The following is an 8,675-nucleotide window of genomic DNA, read 5'->3' as shown; positions in this document are numbered from 1 at the left end:
CTATAATTGGGCTTTTATTATATCATATATGTTACTGGGCTTTCATTATATTATATTTACATCGGGATAATACTGAACTTTCCATTTTCCACCGTTAATACAAATTACTAATAATAATAAATTTACAATGAAATTTAAATTGAGTTAAATATCAGTTTTATTATTATTTTCTTTAATGTTTCTATCTACAATACCGCGCATTCGCGCGGAATCTATTCTAGTTTCTGCAATAAACAAAGTGTCAAAGGAGTTTTTTTTCGTTTTTCACCCACACGATCAACACAAAGGACCAAACTACCATTTTGATATCAAAAAGGCTACACATGAAAAAAGTCATACACAACCAATGACATCGCGACACATGACCTCTCGGTGCACACATTTGCTATTACCATTGTGACACATACATCTCTTTGCTATACATATATCTCTTCTATTATTTGTATGTTAAAAGCCGAGTTAAAATAATATTTACTTATAATAATTATTAAATATATACTTCTAGCTTATATTTAATGTAATGTATTTACTTAGTCAATTATGTGTATACTTGAAAAAAATTGAACAAAATATTTTATTCGGAAAATTCACGTGCTACCCTTGAACTTTGTCATTTTTCACGTGGTATCCAAATTTTTAAGTTTGTGCACATGATATCCTTGGGTTTTGATTTTCAAGCACAATGTGCCCTTTTTATCGTTCTTAAAATTTTTAATCGAGCATAAATCATAGACCAGAAATCGAAATTGACTAATTTTTTTTTTTTCAAATTGATTACCTCTTCGAGATCTATAAATTGATTAAACATAAATGGTCATTCGGAAATTTAAGATCGAAGACATGGTTGATTTGAGATTTTCTTTTAAAAAACCATATAAAATGTCAGTCGACAATTTTTTTTCTCAATTCGTAGATTATGACGAGATAATCATCTTAGGAAAAAAATTTGGTCGATTCCGAATTCCAGTCTAGGAGTTATGCACAATTGAGTTTTCTTATAGCGACATAAAGGGCATGTTGTGCATGAAAATCAAACATGCAGGGTTTCATGTACACAAACTTAAAAATTTGTGTACCACATGCAAAATGACAAAGTTCGAGAGTACCACGTGAATTTTCCGTATTTTATTTACTTATGGTAATTATCACCTGTACCTTTAGTGTGCATTTAACTAGGTTTGGTGCCCGGCCCCACCGGGCTACCTCTATTTACCATTTAAATTTTATTTTTTTATGAAATATAATTGCGTTAGTATTTTTTAACACATACGTTTACGATTTATAATATATTGTTCTATGATATTGTTAGTTATTTAGACCAAATTAATACTCATCTTATGATATTAAAATTACAAATTAATTTAAAGTGGTCTAAATCTACATGCATGCAAATAAAAGTATAAAAGATGGTATTAAACCATCTTAAGACAAAAGTTCCTTACATTGTATAAGGCAAAATATGGGCACTACAAAGGTCTCCTACCTTTATAGTTCTTGAGCTATGAAACTATGGATGATCCTCCAAGAACACCAATTACCAATATAGGTAATTTCCTAAGGTGGCACCCAAGATAAGCCCAAAATACTACTAAAATTAATAACTAGTTAATAGTAGTAGTAACTTTGTAATATGTATATTTGATGTACTAATTAATATTATTACCTTCATAATATTATTAGTTTACTTTTATATGTGTTTATTGTAAAAGGATGAACAAAATAAGAAGAAAAATATGGTCTTTTGATGATGTATATGAACCATCCACAACAAGCACACAAAGACCAATTTTTCTTCAAATTTCCAACCTAAGAAATGATGGAATGACTTAGGTATATATAGGCATGCAAATGTATACAATTCACATATAAATGCTAGTGGGAAATGCCCACCTTTTCCACTCACAATGAGTGTATTAGTAGTGTACAAAAATCTGTCCAAATGGTTACTTTCGGGTCCATTTCGATTTTCGACATTGCCCCACAAATGCTTATAAGTCTTATATTTAATTATCTGACATAATTAAATATTAATTTGATTATTTAACACTTAAATAATATAAATTAACTACCAATGACTACTTAACTATTAAGTAATTATAAGACCATTTTATCAACATACAATGTGTCAATATTAACCCATTTAGCTAATTTTACAACCTCTTGTAAAATTTAATAGCTAATTAATTCCACCTCAAAACATATACACATATCGTATAAAATTAATTAATTAACAATTAATTAATAAATTCTAATAAATTTATTATTTAAATATCACATAATTAAATTACAAATCTCATTGTCCCGAGTTCGTAACCCGTCATCAAATAATACATTTACGTGACTAATTAAAAGTCAAATAATACAAGGAATTTGTGACACCCTCATTTTTAACGTTAAATAAACACGTAAATTCTACAGAAAAACTGACAGGATATGTTTGTAATTGGTTCAACTAGATAAAACCTGTAATTTTAAAAACGTTTCTAAACCATTCACAAACATTTCCAAATGAAGAGTGCCAAAACCTACAAATACTAACAAACTAATTTACATAACAATACTGAGTCGTGAGAATAAAGTGATACAAACCAAAGTAAAAGAGAGAGACATATGTCCCTCCAAAATATAACATTACCATATGTTTAAAGGTTTACTACAAAATATAACCAAACTAAGTCCAAGGTTCTTTTGCTCACTAGCTCGTCCGTGTACCCCATCTAATCATCATCAACCTGTCAATCGCATTTTATACAAACACGAAAGCCACAATTCAGTGGGGAGTAACTTCGAGTCCTCCCAGCCACGAAATGTCATATTTAATGTAACATGTAATGTAACATGTAAACAACATCATAAATAAACTAATTATCGAATATTCTAACATATGAACACTAAATGACCAAATTAAACTATCATGTGAAACATATAACAAGCAGTAATCCAAACTTTATCAATTGTAACCGGCTTGCATCTCACCTATTACAATTCATAAAATCACCATACAAGAAAGGGCAATATATCAAAGACAGGCATAAGTTCTTAGCACCGTCAATAGTCACTCTGTAACTCGAGTCTATACCACGAGGTAGGGAAGGTAATCGAACCGGTATCTTGGCTCAGAGGTTCTATCAAAACATGGCCAAGACACAACACAACCCTAGTACTAAATCTGCGCAGACCTAGACATGCGGATACACACCACCGCACCCAAGACCCACAATTTTTTTAAAAACAAAGTGAGTACCCTAAGGAGTCCACCAAAGGGTTGGCTAGTACTTAAGCTGACCACTTACCCTCAAAATAAGTAACGAGGTCATGCCCCAACTTGGATATAAACCCACCAAGTCAGGAACACAAAGTCTATTAAGCAGTGAACATATACTCGTCAAAGACTATAAAGACCTATCTATGACAAACACAACAACCTGTAAGAAGTATTCAATACCAAATTCCACTTCAAGCAATATTACAATATTAAAGGTTTCAGGGAATCTAAGGCCGTTACTACAATATAAGAAACCATTCAATTCAACCAACAACACATGTGAACTAAAAACATAATAAATGGCCTAAAACAAGAATAAGGCCAATTATCCATTTTTCACAATAATTTTCATCCAACCGAATTTTTACTCGCAACCCCAGTCCTGCGACAGGTACGGGTTCAATCGCGGCTGACCAATCACACAATTGACTGACATCGATTCAGTCAAAGGGACTAAGGCTCAGTTTTCGGCATAATCATCCAAACATTGCAATTATCGCTATAAAATTCATTTTAAACCTATTCCTTACAATTTCATTTCATAACCTATCCTAACATGTGCAACTACCAATATAACCATAATTTTACCATCAACATTATATTTACTACTAACATGATTCATTTCATAAGACTACCCATATGTTACTTATACTAAATATAACATTAATTCATCCGAAACGACAAACAACGCATGGAAAATCGCGAAAACAAGCAACAGGCCAACCCGGGCCTGCCGTGGGCCTGCACGGGCCTGCCGGGCCTGCTTGGCCGTTTGGGCCGCCACCCCCTTCCCCCGTTTCTCCGTTTTTGTTCATTTTAACATCGTTTTAAGCATCAATTAATCATTCCCATTTCATTTCCATACTAATATGTGAACTTAAACATACAAAAGACATGAATTTAACACATATTTTCATGTGAAATAAACTACTCATATAACAATCACAAAATCATACAAAAGCAAAGAATGTGACATTAATTCGTCGAGTAACTCGAAATATGTTACCTTTAGCAACAAAATGAGCAATTAGCACCTTGAACACCAAACCCTAATATGCCAACTAGCCACTATCTTCAACTATATACGAGTCTCCAAACTCGTCTTCTAAATCTTCACCTAAATAAACAATAAAAACACAATTATAAGCACTAATAATCAAAACCCTAAAAATGGTGGACAAAATAAATTTAGGGCAAATGAATTTAATACATACTAGGATGTTGGAAATGAAGAGAGGATTCAAAATATGTAATCCTTATGAAATTTGGCGTAGAAACGAGTAAATTACGATGAAAATTAGCGGAGAAAGCTTAGGTTTTAAGATGAAAATGGTGTTTTTAGGTTTGGAATAGTTTAGAATGTCTAAGAATAATGAAGTGGCAAAAGAAAAATCTAAAGGGAAGGAGGAAGGGGAGGTGAGCCGTGGAAGAGGGGAGAGGAGCGGGATGTGGCGGAATTTCATTAGTCGGTTTTGGCTCGTTTCGACAATAATTAGAACCGTTTGTCAAATGCAAATTCCGACATTGCCAAAATTCTTAAACACGAGTTTACAAGAAGATTGAGTACTCATATGACCCATTTCCAAAATCGTTTGCCCAATTTTCAAAAGAATTGTCATTTTTCCCGATATGCCCTTATTTCGAAATAAAAGGTTTTTACATGGTTTAAACTATTTTTAAACATTTCGAAACTATCAAATTAAATAATTTACTTCAAAATATAATAGAATTACATTTCGTTGAATTATTATTACTTCAAATACATTAATATTAAATTCAACTTGATTAATAAATTACTTTCGCAAAATAATAACGGTCCGAAATTACGGGGTGTTACAATCACCCCTCCTTTTAAAAAGTTTCGCCCTCGAAACTTAGAAGGAGAAATTATAGTAAACAACATCTTAATAATACAATCATAAGAAAAATATAGGTATCTTTTCAATGAAACAGTGATACTGTTGTTGATCAGGCAAGAACATCCACATTTCATATCAAAATATAAAAATATTTCTACACCAATAAATGAGAAAACACATTACTGGGACGTCACCAATAATGAGATTTAACACTCATTAATGTTAAAACCATTAAAAATCATAAAAGCCTTTCCAAAATTTTAGTTTAAAATTCTATAATAAGAATAATATCTTCACTAATTATGATTAAATACGGCCTAGTAACGCGGAAAAAGAGTAAGAAAAAGGAATACCTTACGAGAATAATTCAGGATATTTAGCTAACATAGAAGCTTCAGTCTCCCAAGTCTCTTCTTCGACATTTCCACAACGCCAAAGAACTCGGACTAGAGGTACAACTTTGCTCCTAAGTTGCTTGTTGGCTTTTTCAAGAATCCGAATTGGCCTTTCTTCAACCGCCAAGTTAGGCTCCAATTCAAGAATCTCTTCTTGGATGATATGGCTAGGGTCACTAAGGTACTTCCTCAACTGAGAAACATGGAAGACATTATGAACCTTGCTCGGTTTGGGGCAATTCTAAACGAAGGCAAGGGGACCAATCTTTTCAATCACCCGGAAAGGTCCAATATATTTAGGGCTCAGCTTCCCTTTTACGCCAAACCGTTTCACCCCTTTCATAGGTGACACTTTAAGGAATACTTGGTCATCAACCTCAAAAGAAAGTGGTCGACGACGGACATCAGCATATGATTTTTGACGGTCCTGAGCGGCCTTCATCCGCTCCCGAATGATTTTAACTTGTTCAATGGACTCGGTCACCAAATCAGGTCCTAACATTGGAACATTTTGGGTTTGATCCCAACAGACTGGAGTACGGCATTTTCTACCGTACAGAGCTTCATATGGTGCCATTTTAATGGAGGCTTGATAGCTGTTGTTGTAAGAGAACTCAACCAGAGGTAAACATTTCTCCCAGGAAGTTTGGAAATCTAAGGCACAGGCACGAAGAAGATCCTCTAAAGTTTGAATTGTTCTCTCGGCTTGACCATCAGTGGCGGCGTGAAAAGCAGTGCTCACTAATAGTTTACTACCCAAGGCCTCCTGTAATGCAGTCCAGAAACGAGAACAAAATCGAGGGTCCCGATCTGAAACTATATCTTTAGGAACCCCATGATAGCGCACTACCTCATCCACATAGACACGAGCTAGAACTTCTAAACTCCAGGTCTCTTTGATGGGAATAAACCGAGCACACTTAGTCAATCGGTCCACAACCACCCAAACAGCATTCTTCCCAGTGGAAGTCCTGGGTAAAGCCATCACAAAATCCATGGAAATAGACTCCCATTTCCAAAGAGGAACATCCAAGGGTTGAAGAAAACCCCCGGGCTTTTGATGCTCTATCTTTACTTTCTGGGTGTGAGGCATTTACGACATACTCCATAACTTCAATCTTCATCCTAGGCCACCAGAATTGTAATCTCAAGTCTTTGTACATTTTGGTACCTCCCGGATGAACGGAGTAAGGAGAGAGGTGTGCTTCATCAAGAATTCTTTTTCTCAAATCAGCTGCCCTCAGAACATAGATTCTACCTTGATAACGAAGATACCCATCATCATCAATCTTACAATCCTTAGCTTGCCCAAGTTGAATTTTAGCTCGAATGGATTTGAAAGTAGGATCATCGGGAAGGCAAGCACGGATCTCACGGTAGAAGTCAGGTTCGGCTGACATGGCATTAAGATGATTAGAGCCTCTTTTAACAAGGCTCATTCCCAATTTTTGAAGTTCTAAAGCAAGTTCAGGAGGTAATTCCCGAAAAGAATTCAAAGAATGACAGGATTTTCTGCTAAGAGCATCGGCCACCATATTAGCTTTTCCTTCGTGATAAATTAGATCGGCATCATAGTCATTCACCAATTCTAACCATCTTCTTTGCCTCATGTTCAGATCTTTTTGGGTAAAGAGGTATTTCAGGCTTTTGTGGTCGGTGTAGATGTTGCAATGGACTCCAATGAGGTAGTGTCTCCAAATCTTCAAAGCATGCACCACCGCAACTAATTCAAGATCATGAGTCGGGTAGTTAACTTCATGAACTCTAAGTCACGAGAGGCATACGCAATGACTTTCCCTTTTTGCATCAAGACACAACCTATACCATGCTTAGAAGCATCACAGTAAACATCAAAGTCCACTCCTTCTTCAGGTAAGGTCAACACCGGAGCGGTAGTCAACCTCTTTTTCAATTCCTGGAAGGCATTTTCACACTCCTCAGACCACACAAATTTGGACTCTTTCTTGAAGAATCGAGTCATCGGCCTAGCAATCTTTGAAAAATCCTTCACAAACCGCCGATAATAACCCGCCAAGCCAAGGAAACTACGGATTTCAGAAACATTGGTCGGACTTTTCCAATTAACAACGGCTTCGATTTTGGCAGGATCTACCATAACGCCCTCTTTTGAAATGACGTGTCCAAGGAAGGTCACTTTAGCCAACCAGAATTCACATTTAGAGAATTTAGCATACCATTTTTCACGGCGCAGAATCCCCAAAATAGCACGAAGGTGTTTGGCATGTTCTTCTTCAGATTTAGAATAGATCAGGATGTCATCAATGAACACCACAACGCATTTGTCAAGGTGTTCTCTGAAAGTACGGTTCATCTGATCCATGAATACTGCTGGAGCATTGGTCAAACCGAATGGCATCACCGTAAACTCGAAATGACCATATCTCGTCTCAAGGCGGTTTTAGGAATGTCGCTTCTGGACTGGAATTTGATGATAGCCCGAACGAAGATCAATTTTAGAAAAAGTGGAAGCACCTCGGAGTTGGTCGAAAAGATCATCAATTCTAGGAAGAGGATATTTATTCTTGATAGTAACCCGGTTAAGTTCACGATAATCTATGCATAACCGCATAGATCCATCCTTCTTTCTTACAAAGAGAACAGGAGCACCCCAAGGTGAAGAGCTAGGTCGATAAAAACCTTTGGCAATCAAATCATCCAAATGAGTCTTGACTCTTTCATTTCAGACGGTGCCAGCCTATAAGGAGCTTTAGCAATAGGGCCGGTACCAGGAATAAGATCAATAGTAAATTCAACTTCTCTTCCAGGAGGAATTCCCGGTAGCTCATCAGGAAAAACATCAAGAAATTCACATACCACCGGAACGTTCTTTTTAGAAGGCAGAGAGGAAGAATCTGAAGGAGTCACCATACACAAGAAGGCTTGATGAACCTTTTTCATCGCATTGACAAACTTCATAGCAGAAATTAATTTAGCACCGGTTTGTCTTTTAACCACTTGATAAGACACACGGTGACCTGAAGGGCTTGTAAGAATTATTTTCTGATCCCGACATTCAAATCGAGCATGATAAGTATGTAACCAATCCATGCCCAAAATGACATCAAATTCTTCAAGCGGAAATCGGAAAAGATTTGCTGGAAATATAGATCCCGCAATATAGATAGGAACTCCCGG

The sequence above is a fragment of the Silene latifolia genome, chromosome X (assembly GCF_048544455.1).
Source record: "Silene latifolia isolate original U9 population chromosome X, ASM4854445v1, whole genome shotgun sequence".
In the NCBI taxonomy this organism is placed as follows: Eukaryota; Viridiplantae; Streptophyta; class Magnoliopsida; order Caryophyllales; family Caryophyllaceae; genus Silene; species Silene latifolia.
The sequence above is the reverse complement of the archived record's forward strand: the minus strand, read 5'-3'. Positions refer to the sequence as shown.